General features: G+C 44.1%; 1 protein-coding gene across 1 annotated transcript in view; it reads left to right on the forward strand.

Moving 5' to 3' along the window:
- The first annotated feature begins 768 nt into the window (after positions 1 to 768).
- Positions 769 to 27362, forward strand: part of BCAR3 (BCAR3 adaptor protein, NSP family member) — a 176220-nt gene continuing 149626 nt past the window's right edge. Inside the window, exon 1 of the mRNA XM_089677301.1 lies at positions 769 to 894. The gene's annotated coding sequence lies outside the window, so the exon portion shown is untranslated. The remainder of the gene's footprint in view (positions 895 to 27362) is intronic.

The following is a 27362-nucleotide window of genomic DNA, read 5'->3' on the forward strand; positions in this document are numbered from 1 at the left end:
TATCTACCCCCAATGGCCAGTTTGCCCCCCCTAAAGACTGATGGACAGTAAAGTGGCCCTTTGTTCAGGTTTGCAGAGCCCTGCCTTAGAGGTGGCTGTGTGAAGCGGCCCGGAGTGACATATCTTCATGGGATAACTCATGGGGCCCCCAGGCAATAGGGGATCATGGGGCCCGTGTCCTCGCCCACACCCAAAAAAGCCTATGAAAAAGCCAATGAAAGGTACCAGGGGCATCTCTTGGGGCCCCTTACTGACCCCGGGCCCTCAGGCAGTGCCCCGCCCCTGTGGGATACACATCTTGCCGCTACACCGGCACACAGACGGGTCTCCCGGTCACACATGTACGGCGCATTCTTTGCACAGGTCAGTGAATGCTTCCGCTCCAACCCCGACACTCGGCCGTGTACAGTCACCTCTTCTAATGCACCTCAATTGACAGCTGTAGGCGAGGTCGGCGGGTCATTCCCCGGTTTCTAACCGCGGTACAGCCTCTGGACGGCCATGTACACGAGGTATAGATCACAGACAGGCTCTAAGATGGAAGAAAAGTAACGAACGTTTTCTTGGCGAATAGTGTGAATTGTGTATGAGAGACATTGCATTAGTAGTGTCACTGAGAAAGACCGCAAACACACAGCCGGCTCCATGGGCGGTCAGGAGAAACTCAGGGAGGACAGAGCGACCACAGCTGGGCCATCCCATGTAAATGAGGAGTCCGGGATCTCCAGTCATTGGGCTGCACGGGGGCGGGGCTGACACTCCGAGCTGTGCGAGGCTGAGCTCCGTCTACTAGTACTGTGCGGACTCCGGAGGACTGATCACCGGGCGGGGAGTGCTGGAGAGGTGTGCACGCCATGATCGCTGGATGAGCCACACTCAGCATACACTGTACAGGTGAGAGCACCGTCCATCACCGTCACCGACAGGGATCAGCCAATGTATTCAGGACATGGGACTGCCGTCATCCCTGCTACTGGAACTGGCTGTGTAAAGTCACTGACCCCCCCCCTATCATATGTTACTGTCCCCCTTTATCAGACTTTACTGCCCTCCATTATCAGGTGTCACTGCCCCCTCCCCATGAGATGTCACTGCTCCATTTATGAGGAGTCACTGTCCCCTCCTTATCAGGTGTCACTGTCCCCCCTTTTCAGATGTCACTGTCCCCCTTTATCAGATGTCATTGCCACCCTTATCAGATGTCACTGCACCCCTTATGAACATCATCCCCCCTTTATCAGATGTCACTGTCCCCCCTTATCAGATGTCACTGTCCCCCTTTAGCAGACTTTATTGCCCCCCCCCCCCCCCCCGTCAGACGTCACTGCTCTCCCTTATTAGACATCACTGCCCCTCCTCATCAGATGTCACTGCTCCCCCCCTCATCAGATGTCACTGCTCCCCCCCTCATCAGACGTCACTGATTCCTCCCCCTTATCAGACGTCACTGATTCCTCCCCCTTATCAGACGTCGCTGATTCCTCCCCCTTATCAGACGTCGCTGATTCCTCCCCCTTATCAGACGTCGCTGATTCCTCCCCCTTATCAGACGTCGCTGATTCCTCCCCCTTATCAGACGTCGCTGATTCCTCCCCCTTATCAGACGTCACTGATTCCTCCCCCTTATCAGACGTTGCTGACTCCCCCCCTTATCAGAGGTCACTGACCCCCCCCATCAGAGGTCACTGACCCCCCCCATCAGAGGTCACTGACCTCCCCTTATCAGAGGTCACTTACCCCCATTTGTTCTCTAACATGGAACCAGATATCTGGTTGCTGTGAGCTACACTCCAGTTTTCATGAACCAGCCCCTAGGACAGGACCAGGACCACATTACTGGTTTGTGGAAGATGAACAATAACTTCATGGGATAGAGCAGGGACTGACAGCGCCGACTTGGATGTACTCACTTCAGATTCATTGTTGGACACTTAAGGCTCATGCACATGGGTGTGAAAATCAATGGACTATTTTATGGATCTGAACACAGCTGTATAGTTTTCAGTGGGCCCATGCACACAGTTACTTGCCCTGCATTCAAATCCATAAAAAAAATCTCTGTCTGAGGTCTGTGCATGTAAACATTTGTGAAATGTACTATATTGGAGTTGCCTGCATCCTAGCAACAGGACACTAGGTGGCAAAGCCTGCATGCATCCTAGCAACAGAAGGACACTAGGTGACAAAACCCGCCTACATTCTAGTAACAGAAGGATGTTAGATGGTAGAAGCAAATAGCGTCCTAGAAGCAGAAGGATGCTAGGTGGCAGAAGCTGCCTGCATTCTAGCAACAGAAGAATACTAGGCAGCAGAAACTGCCTGCATCCTAGCAACAGAAGGACACTAGGTGCCAAAAACTGGCTGCATTCTAGTAACAGAAGGATATTAGATGGTAGAAGCAAATTGCGTCCTAGTAGCAGAAGGATCTAGGTGGCAGAAGCTGACTGCATTCTAGCAACAGAAGAATACTAGGCAGCAGAAACTGCCTGTGTTCTAGCAACAGAAGGATGCCAAGTGACAGAAGCCATCTGTGTCCTAGCAACAGAAGGATACTAGGTGACAGAAATCAACTAAGTCCTAGTAACAACAGGAGGCCATTTATGTACACATGTAAATGTTTTGCTTGAGTTGTGTAGCATACAGAGCACTTTTTATGTAGGTGCATGTGTTGTAAATGACAGGGATTGATTCACTTCCAGTGAATTTTTGTTAAGCGTCATTTACTGCATTATAAATAAGCCCCCAGAAAGCCCGTGTAGATTTGGCACTTAGCCTGATTACTTGAAGGTCATGCATTTCTCAGTGTATATTTTTTGGGTGATCATTTACATGCTTTTGACTAATCCGTAAGGGGTATATCCAATGTATATGTTAGTGACAAAGGACAGATAACTGTTTTCCAGCCAGTCCCTTAGCATTTCCCAGCACAGTACACTCACAGATGATGGTGGTGATGTCAGGTGCTCCCTGGGACCTGTAGTTGGTGATCTCCTAGGACACGCACTCTGCTTCGGTCACAGTTCAGCCATAAAGATTGGAATTTGCAAACACTTCATCTTCCTGCGTGCAGTACAGATTCGTTTCAGTTTACATTTCTCAGAAATGTTCCCAATAAGTAATCAGGTCATGTTACTGGGTCATTGAAGAAAAGATGAAACCTTAGATTGTGAGCTCCTTGGGGTATAATCCCCTGTTGTGCTTTACAAGCTCAGTTTAACACTATTGTCTCTTGCTGTATTATGGATGTTCATTGTGGAAATTGATCGGCTTGTTCACATCACAATGATCAAGTGCTGCACAGCACATCTGTGTCTGTAGAGGCTCATGTACATGGATGAATTCAGGTGCACAGCACAGGATTTCAGCATTTTTCCATGGACAGGAGTGCAGCCAGTAGCCTGTACAGATCAATGGCAGGCTCTTGGATACCATGGCCGTGCACCTGTAACTATGCATTCAAGTGGTACAGGGATGGATCAGCAGCCCTGAATGTGAAAAGTTTGTGTCCAGGACCGCTTGTTGGACCCTGTATGGCCTCTTGTTCAGGCTGCTGACCACAGCTGTACACCAACACCTGTGATTCCTGGGCAAGGAAATACACTCAGTGTTAGCACAGTGTGCCCAAATGTATCCGAGTGCATGAGCTCTTAACTTGGAGAGGTATTCCTTGCCATAATGAAACTGTTGATATATCTGTGGTTGTATGTGGTACACAGAGATTGGGTATATCCAAGCACCTACTTGTAGTAGCTTGGGTGCCCTGTACGTAGATTGCAGCAATAGGTGCCCTGTGTGTAGACTGCGGCTGTGAGACCCCCTATACATGGAGCTCAGCTGCGGCGGACCCCCTGAATGTGGAGAACAGCTGCGATAGGCGCCCTGAGCGTGGAGCGCAGCTGCGATAGGCGCCCTGAGCGTGGAGCGCAGCTGCGATAGGCGCCCTGAGCGTGGAGCCCAGCTGCGATAGGCGCCCTGAACGTGGAGCCCAGCTGCGATAGGCGCCCTGAACGTGGAGCCCAGCTGCGATAGGCTCCCTGAGCGTGGAGCCCAGCTGCGATAGGCGCCCTGAACGTGGAGCCCAGCTGCGATAGGCGCCCTGAGCGTGGAGCCCAGCTGCGATAGGCGCCCTGAACGTGGAGCCCAGCTGCGATAGGCGCCCTGAACGTGGAGCCCAGCTGCGATAGGCGCCCTGAACGTGGAGCCCAGCTGCGATAGGCGCCCTGAACGTGGAGCCCAGCTGCGATAGGCGCCCTGAACGTGGAGCCCAGCTGCGATAGGCGCCCTGAACGTGGAGCCCAGCTGCGATAGGCGCCCTGAACGTGGAGCCCAGCTGCGATAGGCGCCCTGTATGTGGAGCGCAGCTGGGATAGGCATCCTGTAAATGGAGCGCAGCTGCGATAGGCGTCCTGAACGTGGAGCGCAGTTAGGATAGGCGCCCTGTACGTGGAGCGCAGCTGTGATAGGCATCCTATAAATGGAGCGCAGCTGCAATGGGCGCCCTGAACGTGCAGCGCAGCTACGATAGGCGCCCTGAACGTGGAACGCAGCTGCGATAGGCGCCCTGAACGTGGAGCCCAGCTGCGATAGGCGCCCTGAACGTGGAGCCCAGCTGCGATAGGCGCCCTGAACGTGGAGCCCAGCTGCGATAGGCGCCCTGAACGTGGAGCCCAGCTGCGATAGGCGCCCTGAACGTGGAGCCCAGCTGCGATAGGCGCCCTGAACGTGGAGCCCAGCTGCGATAGGCGCCCTGAACGTGGAGCCCAGCTGCGATAGGCGCCCTGAACGTGGAGCCCAGCTGCGATAGGCGCCCTGAACGTGGAGCCCAGCTGCGATAGGCGCCCTGAACGTGGAGCCCAGCTGCGATAGGCGCCCTGAACGTGGAGCCCAGCTGCGATAGGCGCCCTGAACGTGGAGCCCAGCTGCGATAGGCGCCCTGAACGTGGAGCCCAGCTGCGATAGGCGCCCTGAACGTGGAGCCCAGCTGCGATAGGCGCCCTGAACGTGGAGCCCAGCTGCGATAGGCGCCCTGAACGTGGAGCCCAGCTGCGATAGGCGCCCTGAACGTGGAGCGCAGCTGCGATAGGCGCCCTGACCGTGGAGCGCAGCTGCGATAGGCGCCCTGACCGTGGAGCGCAGCTGCGATAGGCGCCCTGACCGTGGAGCGCAGCTGCGATAGGCGCCCTGACCGTGGAGAGCAGCTGCGATAGGCGCCCTGACCGTGGAGAGCAGCTGCGATAGGCGCCCTGACCGTGGAGAGCAGCTGCGATAGGCGCCCTGACCGTGGAGAGCAGCTGCGATAGGCGCCCTGACCGTGGAGAGCAGCTGCGATAGGCGCCCTGACCGTGGAGAGCAGCTGCGATAGGCGCCCTGACCGTGGAGCGCAGCTGCGATAGGCGCCCTGACCGTGGAGCGCAGCTGCGATAGGCGCCCTGACCGTGGAGAGCAGCTGCGATAGGCGCCCTGACCGTGGAGAGCAGCTGCGATAGGCGCCCTGACCGTGGAGAGCAGCTGCGATAGGCGCCCTGACCGTGGAGAGCAGCTGCGATAGGCGCCCTGACCGTGGAGCGCAGCTGCGATAGGCGCCACTGAACGTGGAGCGCAGTTGGGATAGGCGCCCTGTACGTGGAGCGCAGCTGCGATAGGCGTCCTGAACGTGCAGCGCAGCTGCGATAGGCGCCCTGAACGTGGAACGCAGCTGCGATAGGCACCCTGAACGTGGAGCGCAGCTGTGATATGCGCCCTGTACGTGGAGCACAGCTGCGATAGATGCCCTTCTGGGAGAACTTTTCATCACACTTTGAAAACTTTGTAGATTTCAGTGCAGATGTCTGAATAAAGCTTAATTCTGCTCCAATATATAGCACTTCCTATATTCTGCATGATATGTATACATACATCAGGGTAAAAGCAGACAAGGACAAAGCTGAAGCTTGAGATTTGGTACACTGCTGTCTACTAAATGCATGTTGGTGCATGAAGGATGGCCCTCATTCACCTCTATGGTGACTTGCATTGCATGTGTATGACAGCGTGCCTTCAACTAGAGGTAAATATACATCTAGTGTTGTAGTATACCTTTGTGTGCGATTCTGAATATAAGTGTATCAGCCTATATGAACAAGACTTAAAGCTTCAGACAATATAAGTATTCCATTAGTAAAAATTTCTTTTAAGTTTAAGAAAAAAATGTTATAAAGTAAAAATGAACAGCCAACAAATCATATTTATTTATATTTATTACAGGTACTTAAATAGCACCGTCAATTTATGCAGCGCTTTACACACACTCATATGTGTGTGTGTGTGTGTGTGTATATATATATATATATATATATATATATATATATATATATATATATATATATATATATGAGATAGATAGATATAGATATGTGTGTATGTATATAGTAGATTCACATGTTCATATTGTTCATACTATCTGTACTGAGCTGCAATGACCTGCATAGATCAACATAAGGGCACATAGAAAACCACACTGTGCTGTGGTGGGTTCCATTATGTAAAAATGCTGACATGCTGCAACTTTACATAGTTTACAGTTCAACTCAAAGTATAACTGTGCATCGCAAAGTACTGCAGTGCATAGAATGGAAAGAAACATTTTATTTGTTTTTTATTTTTTTTTAAACCAGTACTGAAGAGCGATGGCTGGAACTTGGTTTCTCTCAGGAGTAGGGTTATATTTCCCATCAAGTCATTGCTATATATTATCTGTCTATGGCATTTTAATCAGACAACTGTGATCATTTTTGATCATTGCTATTAGTTGCCATTAAACTCTAGAAGCCTGATTTGATTAAATAGTCCAAAGATTAAAGCACTAAGCGCAAAGTATGGCAACCAATACAAATCCCTCTGGTCTGGCCTTAGAAAAGTGATTTTGTTTGCTTTCTAGGGATGCTGCACTTTCCTCTTTGTGCTGTTTATTAGGCATAGTTGTGAAAGTAGTGTGTGAATATAACACTTACAGTCATTTATTACGCCTCACAGAGATCACTGTTTTCTCCCTGACAATCCTTAATCTGCCTTTCACTCCAGCAGGATGGCACCATCTTTGGTTGGGAGTTATCCAGGGCAACCATCAACCTGGTTTGAGATGCTGGCTCATGTAAATCCTGGCATCTGCACAGTTTTTGGCTGTGTTCACAAATATTTGACATACAGTTGTGTTCAAAATAATAGCAGTCAGACATCACTAACCTGATCAATCACTGTTTGGTAGAAATTTTATTTCTACATGGCAAATAATTTACTAGCAGGTGTAGTAGAGTAAGAGAAATCCAACAGACCCAACAGTCATGACATGCATGCTGCTGATTCTGTGTAATTGAATCACTAATTGAAAGGGGCATGTTCAAAATAATAGCAGTGTGGAGTTCTATTAGTGAGGTCATTCATTCTTTGAAAAACAGGGGGCAATTATTGCCCTTATTTAAGGAAGGAAGGCAGCAAATGTTGTACATGCTGGTTACAGTGCATTTCTCTCTGAAATTCTGAGGAAAATGGGTCGTTCCAGACATTGTTCAGAAGAACAGCGTACCTTGATTAAAAAGTTGATTGGAGAGGGGAAAACATATAAAGAAGTGCAGAAAATGATAGGCTGCTCAGCTAAAATGATCGCAAATGCTTTAAAATGGCAACCAAAACCTGAAAGATGTGGAAGAAAGCGAAAAACTACCATTCGAATGGATAGAAGAATAGCCAAAATGGCAAGGACTCAGCCAACAATCAGCTCCAGGAAGATCAAAGAAGGTCTAAAGTTACCTGTGAGTACTGTTACAATTAGAAGACGCCTATGTGAAGCCAAGCTATCTGCAAGAACCCCCCCACAAAGTCCCACTGTTGAAAAAAAGACATGTGCTGAAGAGGTTACAGTTTGCCAAAGAGCACATTGACTGGCCTAAAGAGAAATGGCGCAACATTTGTGGACTGATGAAAGTAAGATTGTTCTTTTTGGGTCTAGTGGCCGGAGACAGTTTGTCAGACGACCCCCAAACACTGAATTCAAGCCACAGTACACTGTGAAGACAGTGAAGCATGGTTGCGCAAGCATCATGATATTGGGATGTTTCTCATGCTACGGTGTTGGGCCTATTTATCGCATACCAGGGATCATGGATCAGTTTAAATACATCAGAATACTTGAAGAGGTCATGCTGCCTTATGCTGAAGAGAAAATGCCCTTGAAATGGGTGTTCCAACAAGACAACGACCTCAAACACACCAGTAAACGTGCAACATCTTGGTTCCAGACCAACAAGATTGACGTTATGGAGTGGCCAGCCTAATCCCTGGATCTTAATCCAATAGAAAACTTGTAGGGTGACATCAAAAATGCAGTTTCTGAGGCAAAACCAAGAAATAGAGAAGAACTGTGGAATGTAGTCCAATCATCCTGGGCTGGAATACCTGTTCACAGGTGCCAGACGTTGGTTGACTCCATGCAACACAGATGTACAGCAGTTCTCAGAAACAGTGCTTATACAACGAAATATTCATTAAGTGATTCAAAGGAAAGCAAAATCTTCAAACATTTTTCAGTTTATATAGTGAATGTTTGAGTTTGTAAAGAAGAATACAAACACTGCTATTTTTTTGAACAGTCTAATATTCACTTTTCTACAATTTTTTTTTTTTAGAGGAACACAAATTTGATATACTTTTCTTCATGTTTTGATTTGGAATAGAATGTGTAGTGTTCCCAATGCATTTGTGTGTATGGAAATAAAAGCTATTAGAAGGATTTTGAGCTTTATTCACTTTTTTCAACACACTGCTATTATTTTGAACACAACTGTATATCAGTTCCCTGCTGCATCCTCTTATCTTGAGCCTGATCACTGGGGGAGAGGAAATTGAAGACATGATTACTTCTGTCTGCAGCAGAGTGATGACTTCATCCCGGCCTAGACAAATTCACTGAACTGGAGCTTAAGGACCACTTTTTAATTCTATTAGATGGAGCTTTTCTAAAATAGACCTAGTGTACACTTGAGGTAGAGAGTGGTAAAAGCAGGCGGTGGAGCCATGTTTTTAAAATTCCAGTTCAAATGTGGGTTTGTGTGCTGATTTAGACTCATGATTGTTAGTAAATGTTCTGCTGTGCTTGTAATAAGGAACACTCCAGAAAGTAAGTGGTGTAAGGAGTGTACAGATTCTTACATTCCCTTTGCCAATCATTTTTACTCTTTCTAGTTGCGCTTCTGTGGTTTGGCTGGAGGGGATGTTGGGCAGTTAATTTTTAATGGCGCTCAAACAGCTGCTACTTAAAAAGACCAAAGCCAGTGTCATAAATATTGGTTTGTGAAATTGTGAAGGAAAAGTTATATTTGTTTATGACATACAGCATACTGTATCTGCTTTCTGCTTCTAAACGCACTACCTGTCTTCGGGGCGTTACATCTGAGTATACGCTACTTTACACAAATCGTGGCATATTTTACCCATTTATGACTATGGTTGGCAGTACATGACTCTGGGACATCCGGGGCACCAGAAATATGCAGCATGTTTACGAAGCACAAGCAAATGCATATGAAAACTGAATGAAAATTTAAAAAGACTTTCAGACTTTGGTTTTGCTATAGACATTCCAAAATGTATATATTCTTAATGGAAAAAAATGGAATTTAGCATAAGCCCTCACTGACCTTTGTGGCTGCAGGCACTGTGGAGCAGTTCATCAGGTTTACAGCAGAAGCACTGAAGATGTGCTCTAGGCTGGCGCAGCGTACACTTCTCCCCCATCCAGCAGTGACTCGGAACACCCTCTTTCCTCCTCCTATCAGTGGCTCATGTGCCTTCTAATATTTAGAGAGGAACTTTACCCATGGGGATATTGCCTTTCCCCTCCTCCCCACCCTTATCCCATGCCACCACCTTTAGCTATCTTTTGCATGCTCAGGTCTCTGGGACTTGGCCCAGAGCTGCAACACATCTGCACACACACGGGAGTGTTCCTGTGCATGTAAACACACACCAATGGCTCATGCCATTGGATCTTGTACAAATCTGTGGTATGTGTGGGAGTGCATGAAGATGTTCAGCAGGTCCAAAAGACATGGAATGTGTGTGCATGTGTGTGCGCATGTACGGAATCTCATGGCAGGCAGGCTCCCCTCAGCAAAACCCTGCCTCCTGGGATGTGTAATGTGTAATCCCAGGAGGAAGCAGAGGTCTGACATGCTCACCTAAACAAGGAAGGAGCAGGACAAAAAAGGTAATAACCTTACTAATAATGGGGAACATTTTATTGGTTTGTAAGAGGTGGAGGGAGATAACCGAAAATAAATATGTTATAATGGATGAAGGTCTGCTTTAATGTGAGCATAGAAGAGGTGCTCTGGCAGGGAGGCTGGGTGAGCTGAGCTGCTGCAAAAACACCCTCATTGCTTCTGTTGTGAGTTTTGAAGATAAATTGCTCCGCAGTGCCTGCAGCTACAGATGTAATCAAGATCTTGTTTTAAAGCTCATTTAAAATACATTTTAATGTTTTCTTTATTGCATAGTAAATTAGCCATTGATTTTGCGTGTTCCCTAAAATTAATATTTAGCTTTTATTAGATAAATCATTGTGGTGTGAATATTTATAAAGCTTTAAGAATAAGTTCCCATTGATTTAACATGCTCATTAGTACAATTGTGGCAGAGATAAGACTACAACACAGCAGAAGCAAGTGTTGGGGAATCTGTATGTGCTGATCTGTAAGGATTGGGGAATCTGTATGCGCCGATCTGTAAGGATTGGGGAATCTGTATGCGCCGATCTGTAAGGATTGGGGAATCTGTATGCGCCGATCTGTAAGGATTGGGGAATCTGAATGCGCCGATCTGTAAGGATTGGGGAATCTGTATGCGCCGATCTGTAAGGATTGGGGAATCTGTATGCGCCGATCTGTAAGGATTGAGGAATCTGTATGCGCCGATCTGTAAGGATTGGGGAATCTGTATGCGCCGATCTGTAAGGATTGGGGAATTTGTATGCGCTGATCTGTAAGGATTGGGGAATCTGTATGCGCTGATCTGTAAGGATTGGGGAATCTGTATGCGCTGATCTTTTCTTAATAAACCTTACTAATAATGGGGAACATTTTCCTGTTGTGTAAGAGGTGGGGGGAGATAACCAGGAAAGAAATATATTATAATGGATGAAGGTCTGCTTTAATGTGAGCATAGAACAGGTGCTCTGGCGGGGAGGCTGGGTGAGCTGAGCTGCTGCAAAAACACCCTCAGTGCTTCTGTTGTGAATTTTGAAGATAAATTGCTCTGCAGTGCCTGCAGCTACAGAGGTAATCAAGATCTTGTTTTAAAGCCTATTCAAAATACATTTTAATGTTTTCTTTATTGCATTAGTTAATTAGCCATTGATTTTGTGTGTTCTCTAAAATTAATATTTAGCTTTTTTTAGATAAATCATTGCGTTATGAATATTTATAAAGCTATAAGAATAAGTTCCCTTTAATTGCTGTCAAGAAGTAGCGCGGTTCTTAGGATGGTTATTTGGAGCGGAGTCCTTAGTGTTCTCACCCAGTGTAATGCTTCTGCTGTGTTGTAGTCGTATCTCTGCCACGTTTGCACTAATGAGCATGTTGGCACCTTTAACATATGAGGCTAAATCAGAATACAGAGAATGTTCTGTTAACCTAGATCAAGCGGAGCGGCTGCTTGTCTCCCCACGAGCAGAGGGGTTTAGTGCGTGTGTGCTCAAATGCCCTTTTGTGCTAGAAATGCATTTGAAGTTTGTCCCTTTTGCAGTCCATTTCTCCAGCCATCTGGCTTATTGCTGGGTTGCTGTTACTCTGATGAAGTTTTGTAGTCTTCCACAGTTGGGGAAACAGTTGGAGGAGGCAGACATTCCAAGCAGCCTTCCTAGTAAGAAAAGCTTTAACATGTAGGCTGTATCTAAGTGTCTGGGTAGCATTGTTCTCATTTATTGTTTTCCTGACATGAATGGGGGCACTGTGTCTTCAGTCTGGTCATATGGGTGGCAGCAGATTTCCCATGCGGCTTTTCTGGCACAATATCCACATCCCATGTATAGACACAGTATAAACTTATGTTCTTCCGAGGAGAAAAATGATAGGTTTACATTCTTTTACTGCCTATACTTTAGCAGTTTTAATAAGCAGGACCCTCTTTATTACTTTCAGGGTTATTTTGTAAGGCAATGATGTGCAAAGTCCAGTAATCATGCATCTATCCTATCAGTCAGTGGATTTTGTACATTGCTGTTCATATTATTAGGGTAGATGTCAGATGTGTGTTTTTAGTGCAATATCTTTTTAAATTATGGATTACTGCATTATTTTCTATACTTGTATTACACATTGAAGTAGAAGAAAACCCTCTTAAAAATGTCCCCCCCTCCACCTATTCTGCCTAATTTGTTTTAAAAAAAATTAAGTGTACTTACCTATTTTCAATCTGCTTCAGTCATGTGATCCTGCAGCTCTGTGAAAGGGAGGAATGGCTGGGAATTCAGGGAAATGGACGTTCCCCTCCTCTCCCCTGCAGCAGCACTCACTCACACAGGAAAGCCAGAGCTGCGGGATCATGTGAGCGGAGCAGATTGAAAATAGTACACACATCATTTTATACAGGTTAGGCAGAATAGATAGGAGGAGGGGGAGGGAGCATTTTTAAGAATAGTTATAAGTAGGGTTTTTCTTCCACTTTAAAATGTATTTAATTCCAATAGCAAAATGTATAGTATTACATCATATCAGTCTGTATTAATTAGCTTTTTTTCCACACTTAATTTCTTTCATTTTAACATGGTAATCCTGCCGTTAAAGTTCTAAAGGCTGAAGGTTTTTTGCCTTCATGCATTTTATGCATGAAGGTAAGAACCATCAGTATGCATGTTCTATTAAAATGTGAAAGGGTTGGGAAATGCATTGTAAGTGGTGAATAGCATTTAATGTTTAATGTAAAGCAGACCTAAAAGCAAGGGTAATCTGCCCTAAACAATGGGGGGACAGGAGGGAAGCATGGTATGGGTATTCAGATAAGTATAAATAACTGTGATTGTTAAAGTGGATATTACCCCCCCCCCCAATTAACTGCTTAATCCAATTCTGAGTGCACCCATTTTAGTAAATCTCCCCCATTCTGTTTTCAGGGTTTTAAATGACCAAACCTAACACTAGGGCGTTTTAATAAAACTGGTGACGTTAGCTGTGTAAAGTCATGTTAAAAACGTGAGTTTTCAGCTTTTTTTAGTGTTTTTTCATTAGTGTTTAGTGGTGTTTTGCCACGTTTCTTTTGTGTTTGCGTTTTTTTTGCCTTTTTTTCATAAAAAAAGTCCAAAATGCCATTTTTCCGTGGTTTACTGTGTTTTTCAGCATTAGAGTGTTTTTACAACTAAAAACTCCTCTAAAAACCCACTAGTTCTGGATTTTTTTTCCAGCCAAAAAACACCCTGACAAAAAATGCTGATCACAGTCCATGTGTGTGTATAGACCAGCAATGGGCAAACTACGGCCCGCGGGCCGTATACGGCTCGGCGGACCTTTTAATCCGGCCCGCGGAGCGTGATACTGTCAGGATGGCTGTCAGGATGTGTGTAGGCGGGGCAGCGTGACGAACGCGAGGGGAGCTAGGCTCCTCTCACAGTCCACCCTGAAGACCGGTGTAGCATGAAAATCTGTCTCCTATGAGGATCTGTCCCCCTCGACGTATCTGCGCATGTGCCGGAGATCGCCGATCGGCTGCTAATGCCTGAAACTGGCACATGCGCAGATACGTCGAGGAGGACAGATCCTCATAGGAGACAGATTTTCATGCTACACCGGAACGGCGCGGGAACACGGCGAGAGGAACGCGCGGAGCAAAGGTAAGTGAATTGACACAGGGGGGACTTGGGGACTTAATATGGGGAATGAATTACTATAGGGGGGATGAATTACTATAGGGGGGATGAATTACTATAGGGGGGATGAATTACTTGGGGGATGAATTACTATATGGGGGATGAATTACTATGGGGGATGAATTACTATATGGGGGATGAATTACTATATGGGGGATGAATTACTATGGGGGATGAATTACTATATGGGGGATGAATTACTATGGGGGGTGAATTACTATGGGGGATGAATTACTATATGGGGGATGAATTACTATGGGGGATAAATTACTATATGGGGGATGAATTACTATGGGGGATGAATTACTATATGGGGGATGAATTACTATGGGGGATGAATTACTATATGGGGGATGAATTACTATGGGGGATGAATTACTATATGGGGGATGAATTACTATGGGGGATGAATTACTATTGGGGATGAATTACTATGGGGGATGAATTACTATATGGCGGATTAATTACTATGGGGGATGAATTACTATATGGGGGATGAATTACTATGGGGGGTGAATTACTATGGGGGGTGAATTACTATGGGGGGTGAATTACTATATGGGGGATGAATTACTATGGGGGATGAATTACTATGGGGGATGAATTACTATATGGGGGATGAATTACTATGGGGGATGAATTACTATATGGGGGATGAATTACTATATGGGGGATGAATTACTATGGGGGATGAATTACTATATGGGGGATGAATTACTATATGGGGGATGAATTGCTATGGGGGATGAATTACTATATGGGGGATGAATTACTATATGGGGGATGAATTACTATGGGGGATGAATTACTATATGGGGGATTAATTACTATGCTTACTATGGGGGAATATTACTATACTTACTATGGATGACACATACACATCATTCATCTACTCTTGGTCCAGCCCCCGGGTCCAATATATGAACCCATTGCGGCCCTCAAGTCAAAAAGTTTGCCCACCCCTGGTATAGACACATATGATAACATGCTATAACATGGCTATAGAAAAAAACGCCAAAAAGCAGCTGTGAAAACGTTCAATGTGTGCATGGCGAATTAAAATGAAATGATTGCAGATTGTTTATGTTGGGTTAGTATTTTAATGAATAAAAATATTCCAAAAATTCTTAGCCTGTAGAATAGTGGCAGATAAATACACATAATAATATGTATGGTAATCATGTTCTACAGCAGGGGAGCTCAACCTGTGGCATGAGGGTCACATGTGGCCCTCGGAGCTATCTGATGTGGCCCTCGATCTCAAACCAGGAAAGCGTATGCTCAGGGATGCCATTGTAAAAGGGCCCTATGTCACCCTTGCTCTTTAAAAGGTTGAGCACCACTGTTCTATAGCATACCAGCAATTTTAGTGCTGACCATGCACTTGGCAATTCCTTTTATAAAATTGCCCAACCATTTGTATTTTGATATTCTTTAACCTTCCTAGAGGTAATCCCGAGTGTGACTCAGGGTTAATTTACAGTACCAAAAGCGGTAACCCCGAGCCACATTCGGGATTACACTGTAGTCTTTGCCTGCGATCCCCCGATCCTTACCTTGTCCTGCGATCCCCCGATGTCCTCCCACTGTGTCCTCCGGCCCTGTCCTCTGGCCGATGCCGGTATCCGTCTTCTGGGTTCTCTTCCCTGTGAGCGTCAGTACGCAGGGGGGCGGAACTGGTGGGAGATTCAAAAAAGTAAAAATGAGATACACACAATACACTGTAATCTGTTAGTATTACATTACTGTATCAAACCATTTCACCTAAATTTTGTCCCTAGTGCTTTTGTGCAGTGCCCTGCCTACACTTTTACCGTTCTTTCTGTCTGGAAACTTGAGAACGTCCATGGCATCCAAAAAGTGTCCTTTTATGTCAAAAGCGGTTTTAGACCAGCTAGAGAACAGTGATCGTGTATTAGAATCACTTCCAGAATTGAGCGATAGTGATTCGTGGGGAAATACGTCATCAGACACTGAAAACGATTCTGCGATTGAATTTATGAACTATTTCAACTCATTGAACTATTTCAAATTTCAGTGTTTTTGGTTTGATTACATTATTGAATGAAATGTATTATTATTATATTATAATTTATGATTTCATGTTTCAAACTTTATCATACCCGGAATGTTTACTAGACTCTTGTTTGGACAGATTTAAGTGACTTATTCCTATGAATGTCTATGCAGAACAATGTACAGCTTTGACATTCAAAAATATTGCTTAGTTAGACCGCCAGGGAGGTTAAAATCAGTTTTTAAAACGTTAAAAATCTGTAAGTGAGTGTTTTATAGTGTGTTTCTTTACCAGTGCCAATACAAGTCTAACTAGTCAATACTAGTCTAACCAGGTGCTCATAAAAATTGGTGGAGGTAGCGAAGTCTCTCTAACATCATCCTGTGCTCTCAAATGTTGGTCCAGATTACAAAATAGGTGTATGACTAATGAGTACACTTTAATTACCATTGGATAATTAGTCTTTATTAGTTGAATATCACTTTGTAGTGTCCATAGCATTCGCAATTTTATTCAGGTGAGGATTTCATTCTTCTGGGGGGCAATCGGGAAAGATTTTTATTTCTCTTTAGACATTCTCTGATGATCCAGTATTGGTAGCTGTGTAACTAATGAGCCTATTGGCAGCCAACGCATAAACAACTGTAGAGCTGCCAGGCAGAGAAAGAGCCGGGATCAGCCACCTGTTACCCCAATGTTGCCACTAACTGGCTAGTATCTCTTGTGGCTCCAGTCTAATTAGCTGGAACTACTGGCTGTGCAGCTGGTAATATGCAGAATGACAGCTGGATATCTTCCTATGAACATCAAGAAAACATATTTCACTTATATACAGTTTTTGAAAGAAATGTAAAGCTTGTTCTTGATCGGTGTGTGTTGTGATAACAAAGATGAGACCACCACTGGAAGGTCATGCAGTCGGAGGTTTTACTTTCTGCATATGTTATTGTGGGAGAGAATGGGGTCAGCCTCAGTCATTGCCAGTTCACAGGCAACAATGAATGGCATTACCCTTGAGAACGGAATGTGGGATGTCATAAAGGGGTGGTACAGACCTGCTGACAGTGGTGTAATAAATGAAATGGGCTTCCTTTATAGTGGAAGAATGCACAAAGGACACAGTGCCTCTAAGTGTAAACTGGATGGCAATTGTAATAAAAAGGTAAATATAACAACTCACATCTTCCAACAGTAAAACAGGCTCTTAGGGATATGTGTAGCATTATTATTATTATAATACAGGACTAATATAGCACCAACAGTTTGCGCAGCACTTTACAATATAAAGGAGACAGTACAATTACAGTACATTTCAGTACAGAAGGAATATGAGGGCTCTGCTTGTGGAGCTTACAATCTAAAGTACATCTGTCGCCAGATGTAGGAATTGCTCTGGAGAGGAGGTACCCTGGTGAGCAGAAGGCTCTGCAACAGGTAAGGCATCGATGGTTGGGTCTTCAATATGTCAGGAGCTAGTGGCATTGGGCGTCTGACGTCATCGGGATGCGATGCATTTCTGATCATACGTGGGAACCGGTATGGGCCGGCATACTCTATCATCAGGCATAGGTGGAGCATAGGAGCAGGAAGGGAGAGGGAGATCCTTAAGTAGAGAGACGGGGATGATGGACAGGGCCAGGGGCGGGAAGACAAGAGAGAAAAAGTGACAGGACAGCGGAACGATGTCCGTCTGTGGGGAATAGTAAATCCAATGATGGCAGGTCACAGTGAAGATGTTATTATTATTATAATACAGGATTTATATAGCGCCAACAGTTTGCTCAGCGCTTTACAATATAAAGGGAGACAATATAGCAACAATACAGTTCAATACAAGAGGGTTAGGAGGGCCCTGATCCTTGGAGCTTACAATCTAAGAGGGAGGGGCTGGTGGTACAAGAGTTAATAACTGTGGGGGATGAGCTGATAGGAGTAATAGAAGATTCTGTTATTAGCTGAAGGTGAGATAGGCTTCCCTGAAGAGATAGGTTTTCAGAGATCGCCTTAAAGTGGGCAGAGTAGGCGATAGTTGGATAGATTGGAGTAAAGAGTTCCAGAGGATGGGGGAGGCTTTGAAGAAGTCTTGGAGACGAGCATGGGAGGAAGAGACAAGGGAGGTAAACAGAATTTATAGCATTACTGCACTGTTGTGGTGCAGCTAACAAGGAAAGCATGGGCACTATACTTATAAACAGAGAGTGTAGCTAATAGGAAAAGCAAAGGCACTCTACTAATAAACAGAGACAGTGTAATCTTCAAGGACCTGGCCTCTGGTTCTCACCCTTTCCCTTCTTCAGACATAACACCATGTTATTTCAAAGTGTCCTTCTAAGGGATCTGAATAGCAGCTGACCGTAAAAACACATTACACAATGTTGTGTGAAAAGACAATAGTTTATTTCAATAAAGTGGGCCGGAATATTTTTTTTTCGTTTGTTTCATCAGAAAAGACCAGCCCCTTGTGTGTTAACCCCAACATGGACAGATTATTCAGCCAGTTGCAGACTAGCGGATATAACAGGGAAGTGTATGAGTGGTCTTAGGCATTATAAAAGGATGTTTGCCCTCGGTTTACATATTTGTATAGTTAGGTTGAAAAAAGACACATTTACATTGTGTTCAACCAAAAGTCAGAAATCAATCCAGCCTCAGAACCCCAAGGGCCCATTGTGGTGTACTGCATTAGGCAGCCCCTTGGAAATTAATGGGCTGAAGCAAACCTCAATGTACAAAAAGTACTGCTTGCTGTATTTGTTTGCAGCACACCACAAAACACATACACAAGTTGTTCAGATGCATAAAATCAGTCTGTATATGTAGTAAAGCATGCTTGTTATCCTCACTGTGGAACCTAAGGGATTAATCCTCTGCATTGTGTAAAAAGGCTGTTTGATCCTGTCTTCTCTACCCCTCCTCTTGTTGAAATGACCACCTGATACAGACTGAACCCGTGGTCACATGCACATGCTCAGTTTGGTGTATATTGCTGGAAAGGTTTTTTTTTTTCTTGGGAAGGTGCATGTGATCAGCACAGGGCCAATCAGCACTGTCCCGACAGAGAGTCAGAGGTTTCACAAGCTCCTGGAGCAGAAAGAAAACGCCTACCAGCTTTAACCCGTGCTCTGCTGAAGTCACGGGAGTGCTCTTACTGCTGATGAGAAAAGGTATTTAGCAGTTTATATTTACTAAAATAATTGCATTTCCTAGTTCTGTGTACTGTGGGAGATCAGATATAGCGAATGCAGGTTCCGGGGTTTAGTATCACTTTAACCTTTTTACCTGCATTCTCTGTGTTAAGATAAGAAAAACCTTCAGTGTATTGCTTCCGCTACCCTCTTCCCCCCGCTCCACTTTATACTTACTTGACCCTGATCTTGATCCAGCAATGTGCACGAGTGCAGTGGCTTATTTGGCTCTGTCCTCATTTGACAGAGAGGCCATTGGCTCCTTCTGCTGTCAATGAAAGCCAGTCGGGAAGGGATTGGCCAAGCCATGCTCTGTGTATCAATGAATATACAGCGCATGCACAAGACGTTTGCTATGGGGCACTTGGCAGGGTGGAGGAGCAGACAGTGTTGGTGGGGGACCTGAGATGAGGAGGGATTGGGGCTGCAGATAAGTATAACATGCTTGTTACTTGGGGAAAAAAAAAACCTAAGCTTTAAAATCACTTGAAAGCTGCTACTGTATTAACACCTATGGCAGGTGTAACATACAGCGATTCCATGTAAGAGTGTATGTGATCATCCTATGATCATCTGTCTTGCCCCTTCACGTTTATCATACATTTAGCTGATTGTTCAGATCTTTAGAGCCCATTCACAGTTGTGCGATTTTGGGGTCCAAAGTTGCATGGCAAGTCACACACCATGTTTCCCAATGAGTACCCATTCATATCTGTGCAACTTCAATTTGCAGCGACTTGAAAGTAGTTCCTGCACTCCTTTGGTCCAACTTTCAGGCAACTTGAGGGCTATAGACTTCAATATAAACCCTCCAAAATCACATGAAATTCACACCTGAATGATATACATAGAGTAGAGCACAAACAACCACATGATCTGCTGTCTCACAGCTGGCCAAGCCCATCCAAAGTCCCACTCACCCAAAGTCGCATCAAGTCTCACTGTAATGTTAGAATGGAAAATGCATGATTTTGAAGTCACACAAGTGTGAATGGAGCCTTAAGCATAGTACACATGATAAGAAAATTGTACAAAAAATACCGCTTTCAAAGTGATTGTACGATAATCTGATTGTTAGTACACATCTTTTGTCTGCAATTATTCAAAGATACAAGCACAAAAACTGTTCGGTTAAGCTTTATAGTTTTTGTCCTGAAAATACGATACAATACATTATCACTTTTGAATTTTTATTCTGTCGTACAAGAATTTTTGTAACTTTAATAACCTCTTCACTTTCGTTATAAGACTAGCATGCAAACCGCCCCCCCCCCCCAAAAAAAAAACGGATGATCATTCGTCCCATATTCTCATTGTGTGTACAGGGCCTTAGCCAAGCCGGAGAGATTTGGTCCCCATATGATCACCTGTCTGGCCGTTTTATGTTAATCAGTTTAGCTAATTTGCCTTGATCTTTGGCCAAGCCTGACAGCTCTAGGCATCCTGTGATCACCTGAATGGACCTCATAGAGGTTGAGTTGATTGCCCAGGTCTGGTCATCCTATGATCACCTATCTGGCCCCCTCACGAGCCTTGGCCAAGCCTGACAGCTCTGGGCATCCTATGAGCACCTGAATGAACCTCATGAAAGTTGAGTTGATTGCCCAGGTCTGGTCATCCAATGATCACCTATCTGCCCCCCTCACAATCTTTGGCAAAGCCTGGAAGGTCTGGCTGCGCGGTGTCATAGACCTAACTTTACAAAGCTATTATTGGTCTGCTGAACATTGGTGTCCCTTTTGGACTGTGCTCTTAGATAAAGAAGCCAATGTAAATAACAATCTGCCTGTCCTCAGATTAGCGTGTTGTTGAGCAATGTTGCGTTTGTTGGGCCACGTGCGGCGGTCACAGTTATTTGTTTCATCTCACTTCACAAGCACTAATGTCACCAGCATCTGCTTTTCCTGCCTTTGAGGGGATCTGAAAGGGTCTAGCTTTTAGGTGTAACTAAACAAACAGCCTAGACATGGCTGCATTTAGTCTGCAGGATATGGAGATTAGATATGCTGATTGTCAAGGAAGGAAAAGGAATTTGCAAAACTTCTAGAAATCAGCTTGACACAGTTCTTTACAGATAAATCGGTTGCACATAAACCCCTATACTGTATGTGTCTACTATGGCAGCTTGTTTTCATTGTATGTCTACTCATCTGAATCTATTTTTTTTTATTGGACTTCCCCTGACAAAATTTTGCCTGTCGACACTTGCTATTCCAACAGAAAAAATCACTATTTGTCCAACACAGCTTAATAGGATAGCTTCATCTGTATTTTTAGAGACATTTAGATATCTAGACATCATTAGCAAAGTTTCACATTGTGTATTCAGCTGAATGTTTTTATCTCCTAGATTGTAAGCTCTGCTGAGCAGGGCCCTCTGTTTCCTCTTGTACCAAATTGTATTGTAACTGTAATGTCTACCTTCATTTTGTAGAGCGGTGCGCAAACTGTTGGCGCTATATAAATCATGTATAATAATTACAGAGCACTGATACTAATAGCAATATGTAGGCTGCTATTACCAACTTCTTTAAAAGAAAGTCTTAGGAGCCTGCCTGCCTCCGGCTTTTATTATTTCTGAGTCATGGAACCAGCATACAATAAGCAAAGTCAGACAGAACACCAGATCTGTATACTAGTTACAGGGCAATGGCTTGATCAGTGAATCAGTTGGAGTTATTGCATCACAACACAGACAGGCAGCTAGCACTTTTTAGAAGGTCGTCTGCAATGGCAGCCCTATATTTATCTGATTTACAGTATTTGTCTTCATTGTAAGCGTACAGTCATAAAATTATTATTTTATTAATTAAAATTCAGGTCTGCTTATATAGTGCTGACACTTTTTTTCTTTATAGAATGTCTGAGATGCACTTATACTGTATACTTTATATTTTTATTTAAAATGAAGCGTGTACAGCCTGGGGGCAGATCTGTTTGAACATAACCAGTTCTAGAGTACTAACTCTAAGTTAGGAAGATTCCTAATTCCCTCCTAGTATTATACTGTAGGTCTGGCTCAGCCAAAGGTTGGAGTTAAAGGGGTTTCTAAAGCCAAAACTTTTTTTATCTTAATGCATTCCCTGCATTATGCGGCTGTAAACCTCAGACAGGAAGACAGGAAATATGAACAAAGCATATTCATGGTGTCATTTCTGTGTGCTGCTTTGTTCCTCTGCTATCAGCATGAATCCCTTCTGACATGTTTTCCTGACACCAAGATAAAAATGGTGACAGGGGAGGGACCTCCAGCAGATTTTACAGCCTCAGCTATGTTCCTGTGAGCTGTTTGGAGGGGGTGTGTCTCTTCCCTCCAATCAACTCTCAGCTCTCCTCACCGAGCTCTGCAGAGTGTAATTTCAGCTCCCTGCCCCCTTTTTCTGAACTCTCAGACAAGCTTTCTAAATTCTGGACTTTGAATTAGTTTAGAGAAGAGAAGGCTGCAAATAGACAGATATAACTTATGCAGGAGGATTTGTTTAATATGTGTATGACCTGACGCCAGTCACTCCACTGGGTATATGTAAGAGTTTACAACCATTTTAAGGTAAAATTCATTTTACAGCTTGTTGTCCACCCCCCCCCCCCCCCCCTCCTTGTGGAGTGCAGCTCCATAGACACACAGCCTGGTCGAGAACGACCACGCACTGTTTGCCACATAGCAAGAGGCTTGTTATGGGGGCACAGAGAGAAGAGGGGCCAAGATTGCTGGCAGGGGACTCCAGAAGAGGAGGTTTGGGGCTGCTCTCTGCAATACCATTGCACAGAGCAGGTGAGTATAACATGTTTTTTTATTTTACCTAAAAGAGAAGTAGAGCCTTTTTTCCCCCCTATTTATACTAACCTAGGTGGATGCAGCATTGGCCCGATGTTGCATGTGTCCCCCGCCGGCTGTAAGTGTGAGAACTCAGCAATCACATGACTGTTGATCGCTGAGTTCTCATAGCCGCTCTAAGCAGAGAGCGGTGACTGGCAGTCACCGCTGTTTGCACTACCGCCCCCCCCCAGCGCTGACTGGAGCCCTGGGCTGTGGAGGGGGAGTGAGCGGCTGGCCCAGGCTCTCAGTGGCTCGCTGAGAGGCTGAGCCAGGTTTTGCTTCAGACTCTGGGATGGATCCTGACTTAAAGTTGGGATCTTTCCCTAATCTGAACCAGCTGAGTGACGTCAGCTGGCAGCGACTGCCCTATAGCAGATGTACTTCTACAGGGCAGCCGTTCTGTGCAAAATCATATGTGTGTGTATATATGTATATACATATATATATATATATATATATATATATATATATATATATATGTGTGTGTGTGTGTATATATATATATATATATATATATATATATATGTGTATATATATATATATATGTGTGTATATATATATATATATGTGTATGTGTGTGTGTGTATACAGTCATGGCCGAAATTGTTGGCACCCTTGATATTTTTCCTGAAAATCAAGTATTTCACACAAAAAAGGTATTGCATTAACACATGTTTTGCTATACACATGTTTATTCCCTTTGTATGTATTGGAACAAATATAAAACAGAGGCAGAAAAGCAAATATGACATAATGTCACACAAAACCCCAAAAATGGGCTGGACAAAAGTATTGGCACCCTTAACTTAATATTTGGTTGCACACCCTTTGGAAAACATAACTGAAATCAGTCGCTTCCTATAACCATCAATAAGCTTCTGACACCTCTCACCCGGAATTTTGGACCACTCTTCCTTTGCAAACAGCTCCAGGTCTCTCTTATTGGAAGGACACCTTTTCCCAACAGCAATTTTAAGATCTCTCCACAGGTGTTCAATGGGATTTAGATCTGGGCTCATTGCTGGCCACTTCAGAACTCTCCAGCGCTTCTTTGCCATCCATTTCTGAGTGCTTTTTGACGTATGTTTGGGGTCATTGTCCTGCTGGAAGACCCAGGATCTTGGACGCAAACCCAGCTTTCTGACACTGGGCCCTACAGTGCGACCCAAAATCCTTTGGTAATCCTCAGATTTCATGATGCCTTGCACACAGTCAAGGCACCCAGTGCCAGAGGCAGCAAAACAACCCCAAAACATCATTGAACCTCCACCATATTTTACCGTAGGTACTGTGTTTTGTTCTTTGTAGGCCTCATTCCGTTTTCGGTAAACAGTAGAATGATGTGCTTTACCGAAAAGCTCTATCTTGGTCTCATCTGTCCACAAGACGTTTTCCCAGAAGGCTTTTGGCTTACTCAAGTACATTTTGGCAAACTGTAGTCTTGCTTTTTTATGTCTCTGTGTCAGCAGTGGGGTCCTCCTGGGTCTCCTGCCATAGCGTTTCATTTCATTTAAATGTCGACGGATAGTTCGCGCTGACACTGATGCTCCCTGAGCCTGCAGGACAGCTTGAATGTCTTTGGAACATGTTTGGGGCTGCTTATCCACCATCCGGACTATTCTGCGTTGCAATCTTTCATCAATTTTCCTCATCCGTCCACGACCAGGGAGATTAGCTACAGTGCCATGGGTTGCAAACTTCTTGATAATGTTGCGCACTGTGGACAAAGGCAAATCTAGTTCTCTGGAGATGGACTTGTAACCTTGAGATTGTTGATATTTTGCCACAATTTTGGTTCTCAGGTCCTCAGACAGTTCTCGTCTCCTCTTTCTGTTGTCCATGCTTAGTGTGGCACAGACAGACACACAATGCAAAGGTTAAGTGAATGTCTCTCCTTTTTATCTGCTTTCAGGTGTGATTTCTATATTGCCCACACCTGTTACTTGCCCCAGGTGAGTTTACAGGAGCATCACATGCTTGTAACATTCTTATTTATCCGCAGTTGTGAAAGGGTGCCAATACTTTTGTCCAGCCCATTTTTGGAGGTTTGTGTGACATTATGTCGAATTTGCTTTCTTTCCTCCCTTTTTTTGTTTTGTCCCAATACACACAAAGGGAATAAACATGTGTATAGCAAAACATGTGTTAATGCAATACGTTTCGTGAGAAATACATGATTTCCTGGAGAAATATCAAGGGTGCCAACAATTTCGGCCATGACTGTATATATATATGTGTGTATATATATGTGTATATATATATATATATATATATATATATATATATATATGTGTATGTATGTGTGTGTATATATATATATATATATATATATATATATATATATATATATGTGATTTTGCACTTCCTGGTATAGGGGGCACACCACTTCTGCTGTGATTAGTCACAGCAGAAACTAATCGACAGGTGCTGGCCAATGGATGAGCGTCGGCACCCGTTGATCAGCGAGGAGAGTGACAGGACACAGCTCTGCCTATGTAAACAAGGCAGAGCTGTGTCCCGTCAGCAGCAATCTGCTGTATTTCCTTTCCCTGCAAAGCACGGAGAAAAAAATCCAGCAGATTGCCTAGTAAAATTGCCATACTGTGTACACAAAAACTGTGGTTATGCACATAGTTAACCCTTTGATCTCCCTAGATGTTGAACCCCTTCCAAGCCAGTGCCATTGATACAGTGACCTTGTATATTTTTAGCACTGGTCACTGTATTAGTGTCACTGGTCCCTACAAAATGCTAGTGTCAGATTATCCGCTGCAATATTGCAGTCCCGCTATAAGTCACTGATTGCTGCCATTACTAGTAATAAAAAAAAAATCCAGTATATACCATAGTTTGTAGACGTTATAACTTTTACACAAACCAATCAATATATGCTTATTGGAATTTTTTTAACCAAAAATATGTAGCAGAACACATATTGGCCTACATTTATGAAGAAATTACATTTTTTTTTTTAATTTTTATTGGATATGTTTTATAGCAAAAAGTAAAAAAATTATTTTTTTTTTCAAAATTTTGCTCTGAAGAAGGGATGCCCTTCGAAACGCGTCAGCTGTTCTGAGTTTCTACCCCTATGAAGGCTGCTTAATGTTCAAGTCCCTTTGAGGACTTACATGCTTGAATTACTTCGCTGTTTGCGAGTATAATTTTGTATTGAATAAAATTTGGTTACTGAGGTAATGCGCAAGGTTGGTGCGCTTTTTGTTTTGTTTCGCTTTGCAGTACTGGTCGGGCTTCCCCAGCCTTGTTTGGCGCTGCACAACCCTATGTGCACTGGTGGTCGAATTTTTCCAGTTCTGGTTCCATCTATCCGCCACCTATCTGGGTCTCAGAGCACAGGAGATTTAGTTTCTGGTTCTAATGTATTTGTCATTATTTGATAATACAACTTGATTACACAAATGTGTGCCTATACTGAGAATGCACTGCAGCAGTTTATATTATCACAGTATGGACGTTATTAGGAGATAAATGGTTTATTTTCTGGATAGTGAGAGTCATTTCAGTAAACTTTTCTTCTTTTCCTGACCTGATCTGTTAACCAACACAGCTGTGAACTTCCAAAGACCAGGTTGAAAGTGTGCAGCTGTCACTAGCGACTTGAGTAATATACTTTCACATTCAAACACGCTCCCTCAAATTCAGATTCTTGGAATTTTACAGCAGGTTCAGAACTTTGCATTAGGTTGTTGTGTCCTTGAGCTGAATGTTAAAGGTTCAATTCAGTTAAATATTACATTTTTGTCTTTTGAATGGGTCAAATTTTAACATGTATATATGGCAAAAGCGTGTTTTTGTTTTTTTTTTTCTTTTTTTTGTTTTTTTTTTAAAGAACCCCTGTCAGGTTTTTATTGCTATACCTGACCCTGCACAGTTGTCACCAGAACAGGAGGTGAAGGAAAATCTTCCAGCAGGGACAGCTGTTCTGATGACAACTGTCTGAGAATGATAGGGATTTCCTCTCACTTCCTGTTGTATCTCTGGTACGGAAAGTGACAGGACAGCAAATAATAAACAGATGAGTTTTATAGCTGAATTTCAGGTATGCATATTTTTGCATAATTAAATTGGTTAAGTTTGGACCAGTATTCATGTGTCAGACCTGTGGGATACCCATGGAAGCTGGAAATCACTGTAGTAGGCATCGCTACTCAGGGGTGTATTTACCACAAGGCAAACAAGGCATTTGCCTTGGGTAACATATTTCAGGGGGGCAGCACTGCCACCTGGAAGAAGGGACACACGTGGCATGGGGAGCAGGTGGGATCCAAGAGAGGCTGCGGGCTGCTTGACGATGTATGCAGAGCCTGACTCTCCTTCCCAGGGATGTCCGGAGCGGTGAGCTTAGGTTTACATATATGCAGTGCGGTATATCGCATGTCATTCGCACAGGAAATGCACCGCATTCCTGTGGGAATCACATGCGATTTGTGT

Source organism: Staurois parvus, unplaced genomic scaffold (assembly GCF_062004578.1).
Source record: "Staurois parvus isolate SC_StPar_1 unplaced genomic scaffold, SC_StPar_1.0 ptg000183l, whole genome shotgun sequence".
In the NCBI taxonomy this organism is placed as follows: domain Eukaryota; kingdom Metazoa; phylum Chordata; class Amphibia; order Anura; family Ranidae; genus Staurois; species Staurois parvus.